Raw genomic sequence first — 22,500 nt, 5'->3', positions numbered from 1 at the left:
ATGGAATAAACAAAGCTGAAATAGAAAAGCCAAGGAAAAGCAATTTGGTAACATTTACAACAACACCATTATTGCAGTAACACCACTCTTATTCATCTGTTGCTTTTAAACAATGCATAGAACATTAGAACCAACCATATTTTATACAAAAAAGATATGTACAGACACACTCCACATTTGTACAGCACATTCAGTTGAAGCATTTAGCATCCAACTGACTCCTCAAAGCCCTTATCAGATATTTTGTTAACAGAAGCCATCTTCTAATTTGACTAATTCAGGACAAATACAGGTCATCAAGCATTAAGGAACTAATGCATTCCATAGTATACTCCACTCCAGATACTTGAACTCAAAACTCTCCTAGTTCATGAATCCAAAACCTGACCTTGTTCTTGAGCTCACCAAAGTGTTGAATAGAAGTGTTGAATAGAAGATACAAAAATATATAAGAGTGGTGTTATTGCAATAATGGTGTTGTTGTAAATGTTACCAAATTGCTTTTCCTTGACTTTTCTATTTCAGCTTTGTTTATTCCATCCTTTGGATTTAGGAAAGCAGTTCTTCCCTAATGTACACAGACAACCCTCTCCTCCTCCCACAAAACACAAATACATGCGAGAGATGCAACTATACGGCCAAACTGGAGGCTGAGCTCTCTCAACATAGGACTGGCAAGACCAGTCAGGAGGAGAAGGTTACCACACACACTATAGACCCAGTCTCACATAGTACCATTACAACCTCAAATCATACACATAAACACACAAAGACATACTCGGAGGCTCTGATCAAAAATCTACCAAAACAGCAGAGGCCACCAAAGCAGACACCCAAACAACCACCACCTCAGAACACAACACCTGCAACACATAGACCTCACAGTCAGAGTGTCAAACAGTCACAGCCCTTAAGGCCAAACACAATGCCAGACACACTAGTCATTGGTGACTCCATAGTCAGACACACTGACGTCCCGCCACCAGACTGAGTAAGGAGAAGGTCACAGTAAGCTGTCTGTCGGGCGCTAGAATCCGCCACATAACGCAAGCACTCAGGTCTCTCAACAGCAGGTACAAATATGACTCAGTCATTGTCCACGCTGGTGTAAACGACCTGAGACGTACCTCCTTGGACTACATGAAAAGAGACATTGAGGAGCTCTCTGATTATGTAGCCCAGGCAGGTATGACCCTGACCTTGAGCAGTATCCTACCTTCACCAAGAATGATGCCACAATACAGAGATAAGATGATCAGCTTTAACAATTGGCTTAAACACTGGTGTCATTCAAAGGGGATCCAGCATCTGTCTGCCTGGGATGACATGCTGGACAAGCCACGCTGCTTCGCAAGGGATGGCTTGCACCTGTCACCCCTGGGATTCCGGATATTGGCAAAGGCTCTTGCTACCCCCATAGTGCCTTTTTTAGGCAAGGCTCAAATTCTAAACCTACCACCCTAGAACACAAAAAAGGAAAAAAACTAAGGGTAATGCTGCTCAATGCCAGAAGTCTAAATCTCAAAATGCACGCACTCGAGGCCCTTCTCAGTATGGAGAACATCGATGTCTGTGCTGTGACAGAAACCTGGTTCAAGGCTCCTGAGAGCACCCCAGCGCTATCAGGTTTTACCTCATATCATGCGTTCCGGCCCCAAAATCCGGACAATACCAAGAAAGGAGGGGGGGTATCCATATTCATCAAGGACACCCACACCTCAAGACTGGTGGCAACGCATGATGCATCGGAGACCATCCAGGTGCAATTAACCGTAGGCAAGACTGCTCTGCAAATTGTAGCATGTTACAGGCCACCCTCACAAACTCAGGAACCTCACATGGCCTTCCTGAAAACACTAGAGGGATAAATGTATCACCAAACACCATCATACTAGGTGACTTCAATTACCCTAATATAGACTGGGAACACTACTCAAGCCCAAACACCCTAGCCCAAAAGTTCCTGGAATTCATAAACTCAAATGCCATGGAACAACTAGTCACCATCCCCACAAGAGGAGATAACATACTTGATCTCATCATCACGAACATGGGAGCACAATGTTCAACACCGGAAGTATACCCCTCACTGGTGAGATCAGATCACAAACTAATCTCGCTGGAGGTCCTCATCCCACCCCCACCTGAAATAAAAAAGACCACAGTAAAGAACTTCTCAAAAGCCGACTTCACACTTCTAAAGACTAGTGTGGTCTCCTTTAAGGCCCGAACCGGCGGAAAACAGTACTCAAGCCGCTGAATCACTTACAAATGCCTTCTACCAGCACCTGCAGGACTGCATGGATAAGGCAATCCCAAGCAAAACAAAGACTCTTTGTACCAAAGGCAAGCGTCCAGTCTGGTGGACCCCAGCCATAAACAAACTCTACAACAAAAGGAGGAAGCTACTACAAGATAGAGCAAAATCCTTAAAAGGTAAGACACCCTTGATCATTATAAGTAAAAAACTAAGAGCTCTCATAAAATCATCCAAAGCAAATTTCGAGAGAAAAATAGCTAAAGACTCAAAAGACAATCATAAGGCCTTCTTTAGCTATGTTAGAAACCTAGGAGGAAACTCCCAGATATGCTCAGAACTAGTTCAAAATGATGTGAAGATTACTGATCCTACAGACATTGCCAACATACTGGCTGACAGGTTCAGTGCAAACTTCCCAATCCCAGCCAAAAGGAGAGATATCTATACCAAACGATTGCACCCCCGCAAACATCTCTAGGGCCCAAGTGAGAACTGCTGCCGCCAAAGCAAAAACACAGCATCCATGGGACCTGATGGTGTCCCCGGCTGTGTGCTCCACGAACTCAATGAGGAATTAAACCCACAGCTAGGACAGCTGTTTAATCAAAGTCTTACCTCTGGATACGCACTCCAGGAGTGGCGCACTGCAACTGTGGTCCCACTTCACAAAGGCGGTGCCTCCACCAACCCTGGAAATTACCGCCCATTAGCTTGACAAGCCTTATCTGCAAAGCCATGGAGAGGATCATAATGGACCTCATAAATAAAGACATAGGGAATTTGCAGACTTTGGATCCATCCCAGTTTGGCTTTGTCAAAGGCAGATCATGCCTTCTAAACTTGGTTGACTTTTTCAAACAGTCACCAAAGCCATTGATGAGGGAAAGGCAGTCCATACAGCCTACCTCGATCTGGCGAAGGCCTTCGATACAATACCCCACTCGGGTATCATTGAAAAACTCATCAGCTTAAATGTTAACCCATACATCACAAGATGGGTTGCAAACTGGCTGAGTGACAGAACCCACAGGGTCAGAGTTGCTGGCGCCATGTCAGACTCAAAGCCTGTCACAAGTGGTGTCCCACAGGGCTCAGTCCTGGGCCCACTCTTGTTTGGCATCTACTTTTCCCAAGTACAAGCAAACATAGGAGGGTTATGGCTGACAAAGTTTGCAGATGACTGCAAACTGGGCGCCATAGTAGAAAACACATCTGACACAGATATCCTTCAGAAGGGTCTCACAGAAATGGATAACTGGTGCCAGAGCCACGGCCTAAAGTTAAATGCCAAAAAATGCATAGTCATACCCTTCGGGAAAAACAAGGTTACCCCTAGCTACCAAATAGGTGGCAATCCACTGAGCACAGAAGAAGTTATCAGGGACCTGGGGACCCAGGTTGATAGTAGTCTGTCATTCGACACCCATGTAGCTAAAGTAGTCAGGAAGACCTTCTACATCGCCCACCTTATCATGAAGGGATTCTCATCTAGATCAAGGGAGGTCATAGTCTCCCTTTACTCATCACTCATCAGACCAATGATTGAGTACAATGCCCCATTCGGAATGTATCTGACCCGACACTTGCAGCAGCTGGAGAGGCCACAAAAGTTCCTCACCAAAAGGATAAAGGGTCTCAAAATCTGTCCTATGCTGCCCGACTGAAAGAACTCCAGCTCTATTCAGTCGCCACCGCTTGCTCAGAGGTGACCTTTGCCTAACATACAAGGCCATGTCAAACCCAGATTTGATGAATATGCTTCACCTCAAAAATCTAGATCCATCAGAGCCACAAGGGCGGGAGACTTAAACCTCGACACGGCTATTAATAGGACGTGCTGGAGGGATAGATTCATCACCCAAAGACTCCCTATGCTGTGGAACAAAATCCCGGTACATGTGAGGCAGAGCACCTCGCTGGCCTTGTTCAAGAGAAATCTTGACCAATGGATGGGAGATCGCAGATATACCCCAGGGATTACCTCAGTGTCACTGCTCGACAGAGGCACAGCAAAATAATGGGTATAGTTCCCCATACTAAAGGGGTGGCGTAAGCCACAAAACGATGGGCTAGGCTTGTAAATGCCCTCGGGCAGATAGCCTAGTATGAACCTATGAACCTATGAACCTATACAATACAATAAAAAAGCTTAGCAGATATATAAAGACACACATACATACATACACACAGATAAATATATATGTATTATATATATCTATATTTTATTATGACATTTGTTTACTGGGAAAGCCTGACTGGGTTGAGAGGGTGGCCTAATGGTTAAGGTGATTGCCTTACAAATACATGGTGCAGGGTTTGAGTCGCACAAGGGATAAATGGCTTGGCTTAAAATGGCTAGCAAGGGCAGTTAGCCTAGTACTAACCTATGAACCTTAACATGGGACAGAGCCAATTTTTCACAGGGGCCTGGGGAGAAATGCTCCAGATGCATGTCTTTTGAATATGGGAGGAAACCGGTGCACTCATTGAAAACCCATGTGAATGCAGGGAGGACATGCAGACTCTGCACAGAAGGTACCCCAACTGAGAATCGAACAGAAGAACTGCTTGCTGCTAGGTGACAATGCTAACCGCTGCACCACTTCAATGCCTGATATAATATTTATAACATAAACCATAATATAATATAATATAATATATGCATATATGTATGTGTGAGTGTATATATCTTTATATATATATATATATATATATATATATATATATAATGACCTATGTCTACCCCATTCGTCCTTACTGGTGTAACAACTGAACTAAACTGTTTATTATTTATTTTTAATTATATATGTTTTATTGATTGTGCTAGTTATGCCAGGCGATTTGTATGTGTGTTGAGGAGAAAGGTAGTAATCATGGTGACTGGTGGAAATTTTAACAAAGCACAAAGGGAATTCTCCTGCTAGCATCTTGTGAGGCCTTAGTGAGGTTTTGTAGAATGGTGATGAAGAACAAAATATCAATAATAAAGAAGGAGGTGCAAATTACTAGATTGTCTGAAGGGGACGTGAGCATTCAGCAGTTACCCATTTTGGATGGTACCTCCTTTTGAGACAAAGACTATGAATATTCATGGATAGATGTGAAATATATTGAGAAAATGACTGTACTGGTGCTGGCAAACAATGTATTTACTGTCTTGTATTAGCATTGAAACTTACAGGGATGTTCTACACCATGGCAAAATGTAATATGTGAGATAGCAGAATATTAAAGTTCCAGTGGAGAAAGGATCGCTCTGAGTATAGGCTGCAAAACCTGCTGCTGTTCAGAGTCCAGTGGCATTGGCAGACGTAATAAGGAGGATTATAAAATCTAGGGATTGAACAGAAAATGAAGTTTCATTGATTTTATTTTGAAACAAAGAAGGTTTTTGCTGGCTGTTATTTTCTTTTATTAAACAGGTGCTGCATACATAGGTATGAGTTTTGGGCTAAAAATCACATAGCATTTAGGAGTCATTATTCTGCAAGTAATGTCAACTGTTCGTTTGTGTTCTCATCAAATTTATGACATTAGGTTTGAGACTGAGCAAGCAGTGCAGACTGATTTGTTTAATTTTGAAAAAAAAATGTTGCACCATGGTCAAACTTTGAGGTATAAAATTTATATTTGAATCTTTGAAAAGTATACATTTGGGTAAGATATATATTTTTAGAAGAGGCTGCAGTGCACTCTGAGCTGTCTAAATGTTATTCAGCTTCATAGTCACTGGATAAAATAAAATTAAAATAAGAGATGTGGACAGGGATTGAAAGGGTATGGTTGAACTAAATGTTGTTAAAGGTCATTTACATAATACTGAAAACCAAATATTTCTTATCTTGAGTCAGTGTGTGGTTTGTTATGCAGGGTAGTCAGATAACCCTTTTTCTGTAAGATATTTTGAGTATTAGTTCCCCCAGCTGATTTGTGCCTACTGTGGGCAGGAAGGTCATACTTAAAAAGATTGCCCAAAGAAGTGTATGAAGTATTGTTCCCCTGAATATTTTGGAGCAGAATGCCAGGGAACTATAGGCCAGTACCTGTAGCTGCATGCTACAGATACACGATAATCAGGGGTTAGTGACACTGTTTTTGGATATAGATGTGTTCTTTCAAGAGTGTCCCTCACCTCTGAAGGATCAAGGGGGGGGGGTGAAAGCCCTTATATACTCAGTTTTCTTTATTAATATGAAAAGTGCAATGATACACAAAGTTCTGTGGACATTTACAGAAAACAAGATAAGGACATGAAATAATAAAAGATAAAACCTAACTGCAGTTACCCAAAATGTTTGTAGGTTGACATCTTCAGTAAAGAAGTGGAATACTGTAAATTGTTTACAAACTGTAAGGCTTGCATTTTCATTTTGCAGGATGTTGAAGGTGTGTCTGTATTACAAGAGGAATAAACTGACAGTGCTATAGATAGGCCAGACGTTTGATCCATAGACTACTATACCTATTTATGGTTGGTTATTTAAGTACAATGTCTTCTCAAGATTTTACAATGGTATGTCATTTGGCTTGACCATGAGATTTTTGAAAATCTTTGTTCATACTAAACGTTTTTAAAGAAAATCTTAGTAGAATATTAAATGTTGAATTATGAAATTGAATCTACTGCTTCATAGGATTTTAAGTCTAGATTATTATAATGAAAGAAAAAAAGAAGACAAACAACAACAAAAAAGGTGGGATCTTGAGGAAATTGATGGATGAAAATATAAATAAATATTGAAGGATTTCAGTTTAGTATCAAAGGTCCAAATGGTTATATATATTATAAAGGAGAATTAAGGCAATTGCTGATTTTGTTTTTTTCAAATACTATTATGGTATTTGAAAGCATGGTCTCACTTGATCACATGGATTTATTAGCTCAGTGGAGCCGCTGAGTATTTGAAAGCTTTGGATAAAGGTTTTCTACAGGTGATTCCAGTTAAGATTACTGATTAAGAAATTATTTGCGCTTGGTTAGGATGTGGAAGTATCATGCTGACATATGACGGGCTTTTGATTCATTGTTGGAGTGCTGGAAATCAGTAGATGCAAAATGAATGATTGGGTATAGCTGGAAGATAAATAGGAACAACCAATGGACTGGGAAATACTTACGGAAATCATTAGGCAATGTAATGATTTGGCAGAAAAATGTAATATTTAATTGAAGCAAAGTTATTCTTGAACTGTCAGTAGAAAAGTAAGAAATGCTTATCAGGTTAATAGTACATTTTGGTGGGAGCCATGCTCCTATATGACAGGTGCAAAAGGTAAAAGAGATGAGGATAGAGTTTTTATTAGGATGCAAGAGGTCAACTGACAAGCTTAAAGAATAAAGTGAAGGGTGTGTAGGTATATTGCTGTGAAAAAAAGGTTCATGACAGGAACGACTGCAAGAGATTTTATCCAGGAACTTTTGGAGAAGGTGAGCAAAATGAGATGAATAAACCATTTTCATTTTTGGAACTGAAGTTGTCATTACGGTGAGTTCACCATCAATCAAGTCCAAGGAGGGAGACTCTCCTGTGCTTTAAGCTGTTGGATGATAAACAGCTGTGTTTGCTTTTGACTGTTGTGAATGAGTGTTTTCAAAGTGGCTCCATAATGTCTTGGTTATAAGAATGCAGCAGTGCAGGAGAAGGTTTGGAATGGGTATGGCAGATAGGCAGTGAACAACTGGACACCTGATACCCTTGATAAACTCTTTTTCTAAACTATTGACTGTAATGATGAAGAACTATAATCAGGTACAAGTAAAGAAACTAACCAAATATTAAAACAAACCAGAAAACATTATAGCAGTTCTCACCCCAACCGTCAGAAAAGGTCTGTGATAAAGGGGCAAATAGAGCTGCTAGAATGGTGACTTCAGGCGATGATTATTATCAAGAATATGAACTTTTAAAACAGATGTTTATTAAGAGGGCATATCCAACAACATTGGTGGATGATGTAATTAAGGAAGTCACCAGAAAAAAGGGCAAGCGGGGCATTTTGTAGCAATAATCAGCTGGGGCACTGTAAATGTTAGACATCAAATATCAGGTGTGTCAGCACTAGATGTCACTATCAGACATAATATGTCCAATACTGGCTATATTTTGAGCTTCATTACTCCATTTTTGAATGATCCCAGGACACTTAGGAATATTTTGACAAAAAATTGGGCTTTAATAAATGAAGATATTGGAATTAATCAGAAACTGGGTGATACACCTTGAATTATTTTCAAACAAGGCTTGAATATGAAAAATTTATTACAGTCCAGAAGAAAATCTTACATACCAAATAGGAGTATGAAAAAAGTTGGGCACTGCCACTATTGTAAATATATAGAAATTACAACAAAATTTAAAATAGGTGGCACAATGTTTAACATCAATGGGAAATACACATGTGAAACAAAAGATGTGGTGTATTTAGTTCATGCCAAGTATGCCCAAGTTTCTATACAGGAAAATCGGAACATTGTGTAAAACGTTTTTATGAACACCAGTATAGTATATCTAAAGCCAATCATACTACTGCCCTGGGTAGACATGTTATGGAGTACCCTGATCACAAATTCCAGCATATAGTAATTGATCAAGTACAATGAGATGTTAGGGGGGGGGGAGCTTGGCCATTAAGGTTGGAGGAGAGAGAATTATTGTGGCAACTTAGACTGAATGCCCAAGCTTCCCCTAGTCTCAATGAATGCAGTTCCTTGAAATGTGTACTAAAGTTAAAATCACTAGACAGATAATAAATGTCTTGTGTGTGACTATATGTATATTTTTAAATTTACACTGAACACTGAATTTTTTATCTCATATTTTAAATGCATTTATAACATTTGCATTGACAAGTGAATTTTATGTGGAACGTAGCTTTAAGAATGTCAGGAAGTGATGTCATGGTTACATATGTTATTTAAACTTGTGTGAATGAATGGCAGATGTCTGAAGAAGTTTACTGATTGTAGTAGATGAAAGTGCTAACAATAAATTGTGTTTGTTGGGACTGTCATCATCTTTTTTTGTTTTCTACAAGTAAAAAAAAATAATAGTATTAAATTGGTTGGGGTTAGTAGAAATCCAAAGGGGGAATAAGATATTATTATTACTGTAAAAGAGTTGAGAGATGAGACAGAAAGGATTAAGAGTGGGTTGTTATGGAATGCTGATATAGAAAGCATTTAATAATATTTTCTATTAGGCTTTCTTGAAGACAGTGTTAGGACTAGACTTAGGACAAAAAATGTGTTCTTGTTTCAAGGCAGAAGATGTGACACTGAAGCTGAGATTCATGAAGAATGCATATTTGGAAGAGTAACTATGGTTTATAGAAAAGAGAAGCAAGTGTGACAACTGAGTCCTATTGATGCATTACAGGTCTATATGAGAAAGCCAAAACCTCACTTACGCGAATCCTAAAAGGCCGACACATAAACAGCGAACCACAAAAACAGCGAACGTCCTAAAACACGAAAATCAAAATATCGAATTCCCATAGTTGGCCAACTCCACCGCCCGCTACATACTGCCTACCCAAACATAATAAATAATTCACACTTCACCCATATATCCCATATCCTAATCAAACATGCATTACACACAAATGTATCTGAATATTAACAAACAACACCCAAGCACAGGAAAAGTGTAATTTATGTATCTATTCCGCTACACAACTGTATTACTATACATGCACTTAACTTAACCCTACTTATAACCCTAAGGTGTAGGTTGAATGTTTTACTATATATCTACTTACCTTAACCTGCACCCTAACCCTAAGGTCAGTAACTATTGCACATTTACTTTAGGGAGCTATACCGGATAAGGGAATCTCCTACTGATGTTTTACCTCACTAAACATGGTGTGGACAACTTTGGCACTTTGGTATTTTAAATTTCGCGCTTCAGGATGTTTGATGTTTTTGCGGTTCACTGTTTATATGTTGGCCTTTTGGGATTCGCGTAAGTGAGGTTTCGACATTCTGATATAGACCCTTGCATTACATACATTTTGTGTTATTTCCATCAATTTTATCACATGCAGTTTCTTTACAATGAAAACATGAAGAATTTTTTTTTCAATTATTCGATAAAAAGATACAACAATTAAAATGGTTGGGTATAACAGTAAATGTGAACTAGAGTAGGGCTATGTTGGCTATATGTTCAGAGATGTTCATTTCAGTAGGGAAAAATTTGAACTTGTAGTGATGCTGTTTGAGTATAAAAGTATGGCCAATCATTGGGTTAAAATTCTAAATAAAATGCCTGAAAAGATTAACTTCTTGAAGTATGGTAGATGTTCATCTAAAACAAGTTTCTTTGTTACAGTGATACCTTATAAGTTTGAGTCATTTGGCAGATTTTTTATGCCCTGAGACATTGGAATCATGACTGCTGGGGACATTTGGTGAGATATGGGGAAAAGGACTGAATCCAGTTAAAAGAAGTGTTCATTATCAAGAACCTAGGAATGGAATAATAGCCATGATTTAGATGCCAAATGTTTCTTTCTTGCTTTAATTGAGCGAAGTGTTATCTTCTGTGTTATCCTGCTTGCAAGATGATTACTGAAGTCAACATTTTTTTTTTTTTGTTTTTATTTTATTGATAGCCATTAGGAAGATGGAAGGAGACGATGATATTAACAATAAGCTATAGTGATTAGAATGAAGTCATTCTCAAAGATGTTGAGACAATAGACATTTTAGGGTAATATCCTTCTATTAGGGGCATTAAGATGACAAAACTGAGGGTCTATAGTAGTCATCTTAAACTTTTTTGAGCTGGAATGAGAGTCTTTAGATGAATTTATTTGGAAGTAAAATCAGCTTAGAATGAAGCCTATGCAAAAGTAATTATATCTGTAGGATATTTTTTATGGATGCTAAGACATTGAGGCTCACAATGAAATGCTTGATAAAATATAATAAAATCACTCACATATAAAGTCCTTCTTAACTCTGGATTATTTGTACTTAAGATATAAGGGCTAAAACGTCATGGGCATGTATGGCTAGGCTTCTAAAGATCCTCATGGATCAGTAGCCGAGGAAGTATTTATCAACAAATAAACCTATGAGATCTATTGTCCATTCTTGTTTTCAACAATTCTGTGGTAAACTCTTCTTTAATTTCTGGAACAGTTTAGAACACATGCCTTGCCTGGAAATCTGTTACAAATGTCATATATAAATGTATAAAAGAAAATAGTTTTTTTTTCTGTAATCGAGGTATTATTCATTTGGAGCATATGTCTTTGCTTAGATATGGGGTGCTTGTTGCTAATGTGTATTGTATAATAAGAGATGACAATTTCAAACAATATGTCGTGATGTTGCCATATCGGAGCTAGCCACTCAGAATGTGAATATTGGCAATTTGGTCATTGTTGATATGGCTCCTTGATCCCATGTAGGTATGGGGAAAAAGTGGAGTGATGCTGATGTCATGATATTGTACAATTCGTGAGGCAAACATAACTAATTCATGCATGCCTCATACATTTAAAACTTGCTTCGTTGTACAGATGGTTTTGTGATTCTGTTGATGTGGTTCTGTAATATGTCTACTCTTTGCCGGCAAGGAAACTGAAGGAAAGCAGGGTAGTGAGATGAAATTGCAAAGAGAAGTTAAATATGATGGAGAATCAAATTCAGAGTTTTCAAAGATGGGTGGATGCTAATTATGAAGGGCTGATAACTGATAATGAAATGTGATAATAAAGTGATGCCCTGTGTCATAATTATGGAATTTCAAACTAGTGGATTTCAGAATTCTTTGCTAACAAATAGGATACATGCCGAGGAGCTGAAAGATGAGGTGATTACTTCAAGGACCATGATGGGTGAGAAGAAATTACCTTATAACTGTGATTTTGTTTCAGAGGGTGTTTCAGTGAATGGTGAGAATTTATTTTCTGGAATTTATATTAGAGAGTGAAATTTGAATAAACCATGAAAATAGCATGATACTGACTCTGGCATACAGTGCGAGGTAGACAAATTTATCAAGAAGCTGTGAATGAGGGTGATATTAAACCAGATATGGCCTTCCTAGAGAGAGAGAGACTAACAGTGGGAATAAGAAGTTTTAGACACTGTGTTAAAGTCTTTAGGTTTTGAGGTGCCACAAATTTGTTGAATCTTGCATATTACAAACAAAACTTTCTTTGATTTAACATTTGAGGCAATCAACCCATTTCTTTGCTGGATGGCTTTGTTTACTCTTGCCTTCTTCCTGTCTGTTCCAAAGTTTCTTTATCAAACTGTGTGTTGCTTTCCTGTGCATGTGCCCAAACCAATGTAATCTGTCCTCTTTGACCTACTCTACAACTGAAACTACTTGTGCTTTTCCTGTGATGTCTTTATTTCTTCATCTATCTCTCAGTGAGTATCCTACCACCTATTGCAGTCACTTCATCACCTCTAGCTTCCTCAGCTACTCTGCCTTCACTGCCCAGGTTGTACCATAGAATACTTGCTGCACCAAAGTTTTATACATCATACCTTTCAGGTTTTTGACATTTTTCTGTCACAAACTATCCCTGAGACTCACTGCCAGTTGACTGTAGCTTTGACTCTGATTCTAGCTTTGACTTTCGCATTCGGACTTCCTTTCTCTTTAGCCACTACTCACAGATACTTAAAGCTGTTAATCTGTTGCATTGTTTTTCATTCTATCTCAGTTTTCAGCTCCTTCTGATTTCCCCATTTGCACCATTACAACTGACTTATCTGTATTCAGTTTCATCCTGTGTGCCTTAAGTTTTGCATTCCACTCGCTACCATTTACTGAAGTTCTTTTTATGCCACATTCATTGATCCATTCTATCCTGTTTGTTACTGTAGTCCATTACCAATATGAACAGCAGAGGTGTCGGAACCCCTCTGTGATTCCAAACACTGTTCATACTTATGCCACTGTGTCCTTGTACAAAGCTTGCATTATCTCGACCAATACTTCCAAGACTTTGAGCAATCTCTGGACTGCCCAGTTCAGCTTTCTTGGGACCTTATCATGTGGTTTGTTAAAGTCTAGGATGCTCAGTTAGACTTTTTATCTTCAGCTTCTTCTCATCTATATGTGTCACTACAAACATCACTCCAATTGTGCTGCATCCTGATCTACATCTGAGCTGCTTATCTACCAGTTTACTTTCCACTACTCTGCTTATTTGTTTATTAATCACTCACTTGAGAACTTTCATGCAGTGAGATAGGAGTTTGATACTTCTATTTTTCCCATGGATGTGAATTTCTGTTTTGTTCTTGTGTACTGGCACTGGCATGGTTTTACTCCCATCATCTGGGATATGCCGTTCTCTCTGTACTACTATGATTACCTTGTGGAGCCATTGCTCCCCTAATTTACATACATGTTGATCATATCTGTTGTGACCTCATCCTATCATGCTATTTTTACTTACTTAATTTTCCTTAGTGCTGTTATTACTTCGGGTCTGGACTCATCTTCTTCTTTCATCACAAGCTAATTTGGTAGTTTTCTTCATTCAGAAGCTGATTAGAGTACTCCTTCCATCTGCCTTTCATGTCCTGTGGAATGGTGAGCAGATCATTACGAGCATTTCGTGTGAAGCATGCCTGATGATCATCTGGTTTATCTTTCTGTATTTGCCTTGCAGCCTAATAGAGTTCCTTTGTGGTGTCTTCAATGTCACTTTCCAAAAGGTGGGAGACTGTTTCTGATGCCTTGTTTTTTCTATCGCAACTGTTCTTTTAGCCTCTTTGTTAACCAATGAGTATTTCTTATTAACCTGAACCATCTTTTCTATCACCCACTTATTCTTGTACTCTGTCTGTCTTTCAATGACTTCCTGGACTTCTGCATTCCACCACCAACTTTCTTCATGTATCATTTCTCCATACATATAGTCCTCACTAATCCTGTTTTTAGATGCTGCAATCCTTCTGAGATGCTAGATCCCGGAGTATTTCCTTGAATTCTTGTGCTTTCACTTCAGTCACCTTCCAGGTCATCAGCATAGTCTCTGTTGACTTTAGAGCATTCTCTGACCATTTTGTGGAGCTGATTGTGGCAACCAGTGGTTTATGCTGTTGGCTGGTTATTTCACTGGGGATGACTTCACAATCAGTGAGTCTACCTGAATCCCCCATTCCTTACTAGGATAAAATCTGCTTGAGGTGCATGTTGGCCCCTCTCTTAAGTGAACTTGTGACTGCCTCTCATGCAGAATCATATGTTGGCCATCATCAAGCTATATGGCAGACAGAAGTCTAGAATGGTCTCTTCTTCTTTAGTCCTACTGTCACTCCCATGTAGACCCAATCATTAGTCATATCCTGTTCTGTCTGTCCAAAATATGTGCTTTTAATTCTCACACTATCAACATCAACTCATGATGTCCTGCTTTATTTAGCAGGTCCTACAACTGCTGCAAAAAGGCACTCTCTTCCTTGCTATCACAACCCTTCAATGGGAAGGTCTTTGCCTAGTATGCACAAGGTACAAGGTTCAATTCTGAGCTCTGACCAATGCCTATTTGGAGTTTGCAGTTTCTTCCTGTGTCTCTGTGGGGTTCCTACCACCTCCCAAAAACATGCTGCAAGAGTTTACATATAGAGAATAAATATGATATTTTGCATTCAGAAGAAAGACTAGAGTAATTGGTGGCTAAACAAAAAGAAAGCAACTGGAATACTACATAAAGACAGTGAAAAGAGGACAGTATTTGGTGCTAGACAAGAAGAAAGTATTATTACTACAGAAATTACATTAAAGACATGCAATATGTATGGAAAACAAACTGCAAAGGAAAATGCACGCTGCTCACATATTAGGACCAAACATTATTAATATGAAAAATTATTTCAGAAGTCAAGTTACCTTGAAATGTCATGAAGTCAGTGTTAGTGATATACTATGGTTATTAGATGTTAAATATATTCCAATATGAAAAAGTCATTTATTTAAAGAAGTTTGAGAAACAGATGTGTTTTGCTCATTTGGACCTGATAATTAATGTATCATCTGATTGCTGATTAAAATTATTTAAAGTAAAATACTTTCTGACAGTGATAAATATAAATTATTGTAGTGTATGCTAGGATGTGCAATTGTCTTATGAAAGCGGCAGTTATTTGTGACCATACTAACATGGCAATAAAGTAAATATGTTTGAAGAAATAAAGAAGTTTGTATATGTGAACATGGCAATATCAATAACTAGAGTTTTTAACTGTAAATAAGAAAGAAATAAGTTAAACTGAAAATATGTTAAAATGTAAGTGAATTATACCATGATAATATTTGGCATTATGAAGGAGGCCGGGCTATACTTAGAGAAGACCTGAAATAATAATGGAAATAGATATTATAATTCAGTTGGATTCATTTGAAGAAAATGAGAATGATATGCACCTAGTAGGGCTTTCTGACCATTATGCTCAGTACAATAGGAAATAAAAAGGGAACGATTAGGAATTGTTAAAAGGTTAAGATGCTATAAAGGAAAACTAGTGAAGATTATAGAAAGATGTGGCCAAATAAGGAAAGTCACATATTTTAATGATGTAACGTTGGATTGCTTTTAAGGCAAAGTTTAAAAAGACTTATCAGTGGAGAAATATTTAAGTCATAAAAAGATGAAATATGATAAAATTAGAAAAAGAAAAACAAAACGGAGCCAGCAAACAGTGATCAAATAAACTGTATTAAATTTATAACATCACAGCAGAAAAAATACTCAGAGTATTTTTTCTGCTGTGATGTTATAAATTTAATACAGTTTATTTGATCACTGTTTGCTGGCTTCGTTTTGTTTTTCTGTTGGTATGGTGTTCTTTGGGGCCGTGCAATACCTACGCGCAGGAAGAGGTTGGTGGTGAAAATTAGAAAAAGGACATGGGTGTAAAATGGCAAAAAATGTTTTTAGAAAGAAATAATTATATGAAAGGAATGTGGAGAAGAAAAAGCTATTGCTGAAAAGTGGAACTAGGTTTAAAAGAATAGATGGAACAAACATGTTATTGGTAAATAAAGTGTAACCTAATGAGAAAATCAAATGAATGTTAATTAGGAGGAAAGTATGACAAGAGAACATGGCTTAGTTGTGAAAGTGGTGCAAAAATAATAGAAGAAAATGTCTAAAAAGAGGACACATATCTATGGTCACAATGAGTTGCAGAAAGTTTAAGAGCAACTAAAGGTAGACTCTGGAAGGGCAAGTCAACTGTGAAAAAGTGAATAAAGTTCTATGTTTTGTAGGGAAAATATGGTTAGTATTTTATATTAGCTGTAGTTCTAAGGGCAGAATGTTTAAATAATGTTATTGTAATCAAATGTCATAAGAAGGATGAATATACTTTTGAGTTAGTTGAAGAGAAAAAGGTAAGCAAATTTGCTTTATAGCTGCTATGTTTTTGTGAAGGCAGGGTAAAGGAAGATGTAACAAACTAGTGCCCTTTGGCTTTATTCAGTATAAAGAATCTAAATTATAAAAATAATGTAATAAAATGTCAGAAAAATATATTACATATTTAATAAGTAAGAGTATGCATGGAATGAATAGAGGAGAAGTTAAATTATTTCTGTTGTTCAATCATCTGATAGTATTGTAAAAGAATATAACAGAAAATAGGGTCAAAAAATGTGACAGAACAAAAGCCTGTAATGATACTTGCTATAAACAATCTTAGAATGTATTATGACTGTGAGTGTTAGAATCAAAAATAATATATTTGCTGAATATGGTATATGTTAATCAAGAAAATGCAATTTTGGTAAATAATCAGTAGGGAAAAAGGTTAAACTGGGAAAAGGATTATGTCAGAGCTATACAAGAAGTGTAATGTCTAGCCTAATTATGAATGCTATAACTGAAAAAAGTAAGAAAAGGCTAGAAGAAGGAAGCTGAGAAATGAATAGAAGATGTACATTTGCCAGTGTCAAGTTGTCTGTTCTGATGATTTTGAGTTAATAAGGAAGAATTGTACATAGATAAAGGAAATTATTCTAGAAACTGAGAAAACAATTGGAAAGTCTGAGCTTATGGTAAAATAGAAATAAAAGGAAAAAAATTATTAGAAAAGGCTAAAATAGAAGGAATTCAGTCTAATGATATGGTCATTGGGTCTATATTAGAACATCAAAGTTTCAGAACTTCGAATGTTCTAATATCGACCCCTATTCAGCAAAAGCTGAAAACATCGAAGATTTAGAAGAGCAAATATTTTCCTAGGGAAATAATTCCCTGTTCCAAAACACATACACACAGCACAAACACACCAAACAAACAGCAATCCAAACACATGCACCTAAAATTTTACATCTAACCCTACACTAAACTGTACATACACCACTATCTACCCACTTACCTTAACCCAAACCCTAACCCTAAGGTCCGTCACTATCGCACACACACCTCACCCGCGCCCTAACCCTAACTCACCTAACCTGCCCTAACCCTCACATCCACACAAGCGCACACTTACTGAACCTGACCCATAACTTTTCACCACAGTGCTGAAAATAGCGAAGTGACAGGAATGGACAACCAAATTCTTTCCCTAGGAAAGAATTTGATTTTCTGTAACTTCGCTATTTTCAGCTTTCGCTGAATAGGGGTCGATATTAGAACATTCGAAGTTCTGAAACTTCAGTGTTCTAATATAGACCCGACATTTCTATACTAAGACTAGTTCATGTTAAACAATAATGTATAAAAGGATATGGGATGGAGCGAGCAAAAGTAAAGAATGTTATTGAGGGTTTACTATATGTGCTTGAGACACACATCCTTGTTGCCACTCGCTTGTTTTGGCAAGTGCTGTAACACCAAGTAACTCAAATCCCATAATTTAACTATCCCCATCAGAACCCTGCTCCTAATCCTAAAACCTGCCACCCACTGCTTAACTCTAAAGTCCCCATTTCTCCCTAAATCTAAAATCCCCTTCCCCCTCCCATTTTGATCACTCCCTAAACTGAAAATCCCCTTTCACCTCCCACCCAGGATAGCTCCCTGAACCTAAAATATCCACCGCCCTCCTAACCCTAAAATCCATATCAGTTTCTTAATCTAAAATCCCATTTCCCCAATCATTCTAGATCACGCTGTAAACCAAAAACCTCCTTCTTCATCCCATCCATAATCAATGCCTAAACCTAAAATTACCATCCCCTGCCTAACCCTAAAGGCCAAGCTACACTCCCTGCCCCCCTCCCTAAACCTAATATCACCCTCCCAGCTCCCCTTCTCCACTTACCTCATGAGTAGCAATTAGTTGCATGCATTCATCACCTAAGATATGAGTTCCAGTACAAGCAGCTGGTCGGATGAGATTACAGCAATTCGAGCACATTGTTGTGAGTTACTAGAATTCAAGCAGCCTGTTGTTGTGAGTTACTAGAATTCAAGCAGCCCCTTGTTGTGAGTTACTAGAAGTCAAGCAGCCCGTTGTTGTGAGTTACTAGAATTCAAGCAGCCCGTTGTTGTGAGTTACTAGAATTCAAGCAGCCTGTTGTTGTGAGTTACTAGAATTCAAGCACCTGGGGCTCATGTGGCAGTAGAACACCCATTATTAGGCTGTAGAAAGTTCTTCATGTGCTGTTTGCAAATAAATAAACACTTTTGTTGTTCTGGGGAAAAGAAAATAGTGGAAGAGTTGGTACAGATGATTTTTGAATTCACATGGGGGTATAAATTAAATTTGGTTAAATGGATTATTAGCTACGTGAAAATGATTTGTCCCGTTATATCAAGGCATGCACTTAGTCTGAATGTATTATGCATTGTAAAAGTCTTATGAGAAAAAATATTGTTTAAAAGAAAAGGTAACATAAATTGTGAAGATGTAGGAACTGTTTTACAAAGAAAAATGCGAAATAATGCAAAATAAAAATGCATATTTAATTAAAAACAGGTACTTCAATTAAAATTTTGAGTTGAAAGTTTAGAAAAGAGAGAACAAATTTCTTGCTGTAAGAAGTATTTGGAAATTATATGTAAAATGTACTTCTATGATCATTGGAATAGCAACAGAAAGAAGGTGAATTGTAGAGCATTGGAATGATAGAAGTAACTGACTGAAAAGACATCTGTGGAAGTTGTCTTTAGATTGCCGCCAATAAAAGCTAATGTGAAGTACAGTTGTTAAAAATAAATAAATAATTAATCATTATGTAAAAATAAGGTTGTTGAGTGAATGATGAGTGGAAGAAACCTCATATAGTATTTTTTATTAAACATGGCTGTTTATTTTATTTCATTTTATTTACTTATTGTGAAAGAAAAGTAATTATATTTCACTGCAAATCTTGTAGAAACATAAACATGAATATGATAAAAGACATTCAAGAAATGAAAACAGAAAATAAGGAGGATATATTTTAATGACAAACTATTTTTGTAAAAATAAAGCTGTCAAGATCTGAAAGAAAAGAATGCTAGTTATGTAAAACAATAACATATTGGTTATGGCAAATAGAATAGGAATTAAAAAGAGTGGTGTATCATATATTGCAAAAACAAATAATTATTTGTGATTGTAAATATGTTTCATCTAATAAAGTACACTTACTCTTTTTTGTTAAGTGGCATAGCGTCTTGCCCATTTACCAGATCGGCCACCATTTCATGCAGATGTGAACTCAGTTTGATGTCTCGTCTGTAGGATAGTAAAAACCCTATTTAAAAAAAAATCACATGGATGCATCAAAAAACAAATAGGCAAATACATAAATAAAATAAAAAATGTATTCTTTTAGTAGCCCTGTAGCCATATGTATATTTAAAAAAAGTGCTGTACTTGGTAAGGATGTGTGAGTGTGTGTGTGTGTGTGTGTGTGTGTGTGTGTGTGTGTGTGTGTGTGTGTGTGTGTGTGTGTGTGTGTGTGTGTGTGCACGTGTACTCACCAGTTGACTGTTACTCTCAGGTAGTACTCAATAGTAAGACTACCAAGTCATACTCTAAACTTGCATTTTACAACAAAGGGTTTAGTTCAGAGATCAGCTGTTCTGAAAAGTGCAGTTACCGCAACTGATGGCTTTCTGTCAGAGACACCATTCTGAGAATTTCTTTGTCTTAAATGGAAAAAAAAGTGCCACCTCCTTGTCATAATGGAATGAAGTCATAATTATAAACACCCAACAGATTCATTTAGTAAGTTGCTTGCTGGAGAATCCAGACATAGAGGGAAAACAGTACAAGGTGGACATTGCTTACATCTCACAAAGGGAGAGCAATAACAAGATGGACATTGTTTGTATATCACAAAGAAGAGGGTGTATGTGTGTGTGTGTGTGTGTGTGTGTGTGTGTGTGTGTGTGTGTGTGTGTGTGTGTGTGTGTGTGTGTGTCTGGGAATGTGCATTTTGTCAGAATTTCTGGGGGAGATCTGAACTGTTGGGAAAGAATGCAGGTTGTGGATGTTTTCACCTTTTCTGCTAAGGAGTGTAGCCCCTTCTGTACAGAACATGTGTCGATATTAATCCTGTATTTTTTTATTTTTAATCTCATACCATAAGCATTCACTTATTGTGGCACTTAATATAATTTATATAGCTGAAGTGTCTGACTTTCCAGTAATAAACAAATCATTCAAGTGCACAAATGCACTCAAACATCATCGAATAAGTTCTCCCTCATTCTTTGAAAAAAAAAATAAAGCAGATTGTGTAGAGTTCACACCAAATAGCAGTCTGCCATATATAAGAAAACTTTTTGTATTAATCGTGGGTATATCGTTTAGAAATATCATCAAGCAGTATTTATTGATAATCAGTTACTAGGTCTGTTTTGGAAAACATAGCTCTACTGCTCAGTATTTATTTATTTATTTAAAGTTGTATATCAGGGTAGTGCACTGATATGAAAGGACCATTTGCAGGCACTGCCCAGGTAAATAGGATCTCATAAGAAATTAACAAAACATATTTACAGATACTGGGATATGCTAAAAAAAAGCTATACATACATATTTACAGATAAAAGAATATGCTGTAACATGTAGTTAAATAACTAGTTTACAATGTCAAAACATGGTTGGAAAAATTGAATTATGCATGGCTTTCCACTTAGGGGAGCAGATATATTTCAATGTTTGCAGCCCGATTAATCATCACAAATATTTATGGCATTATTCCTTCTTACAAAAGGAGCAGTCAGAGATGCTTCACTGAATGATAATGCCACTTGTAGTTTTGTGTGATTTAGCCATGACTATGGTCCAAGTGACTCATGTTTAAATAGTGGACTGGTTGTTTTAGTGGTGCAGGCAGGGATGATGGCTGTACCCATCTCAGTGGGTTGGTGGCACGCATGCTTATTTACACTCTTGCAGCAGAACCTTAGAGAAGGCTGGATGGACATAGGTAGTAGAGTTCACTAACATTTTAGTGTTCCTGACTTTTCACAAAATTCTTCATGAGAGTTAAGTACATCTTGCATTAACTTTATTTGGGTCACAGTCTTAATTTCTTTCTAGTTTAGCACTAATTCGCTTTTTTAAATTCATCAAACTTTATTCAAACAATCAAACATCTTATGTGCAATGAAAATCAACTTTCAACAAAATGAACAATAAGCAAACAAGACAATACGAAAACAATACAAGCTACACTCCAACAATCATTACCTCCAAACTATATGTAAGCTCCACAAGGAAATGTATTCATACCCTGACAAGTAATATATATAAACTTAGACCAAAATCAGTAGCCCTCCCCATTCACCTTCTATATAATATTCTAGCTGTTCTGTCTGTGAATATAACACAACAGTTCTATTCTCCAATCTGCCATGTGGTGTTTCCAGAATTTACAAATAACAGCCAAAGCTGCCACAGTAATTTCTCAATATCTACCTCCAATCAATAAAGGTACATCTTGCTTATAGTGTGCCAGTCCCAATAACCAAAACCTGCTATTTGATACTTCTGTCAAAAGACAACCCCTTGCATGAGCAGTCACATGATAAACTGAAACCCACCATGATTGCAAGTCAGAGCCTCCCCTAGAATCACAGGAAATTAGTCAGCATTCAGAGCATCACATCTTCAGCAATCAGGCAAAGCTTTAAGCCTCTTCTCCACAGTCTTACTTAAGAGTGTTATTTAGGGCATTAAGTAAAGTTAACCTCACCAAAGAAGACCAATGAGGATGTGTAGCATCCTTCAAAACTCTTTGCCACCTTTCTTCTGTAAGTTGGACACTGAACTAGTTTTTCCATCTACCCACTATCCTACCTACCTAACATTG

General features: G+C 37.4%; 1 protein-coding gene across 3 annotated transcripts in view; it reads left to right on the top strand.

Moving 5' to 3' along the window:
- Positions 1–22,500, top strand: part of SLC4A11 (solute carrier family 4 member 11) — a 1,277,001-nt gene that overhangs the window by 750,883 nt on the left and 503,618 nt on the right. The window lies entirely within an intron of this gene.

Source organism: Protopterus annectens, chromosome 2.part2 (genome assembly GCF_019279795.1).
Source record: "Protopterus annectens isolate FY-2018-M chromosome 2.part2, PAN1.0, whole genome shotgun sequence".
NCBI classification, from domain to species: domain Eukaryota; kingdom Metazoa; phylum Chordata; order Ceratodontiformes; family Protopteridae; genus Protopterus; species Protopterus annectens.
The sequence above is the reverse complement of the archived record's forward strand: the minus strand, read 5'-3'. Positions and strand labels throughout refer to the sequence as shown.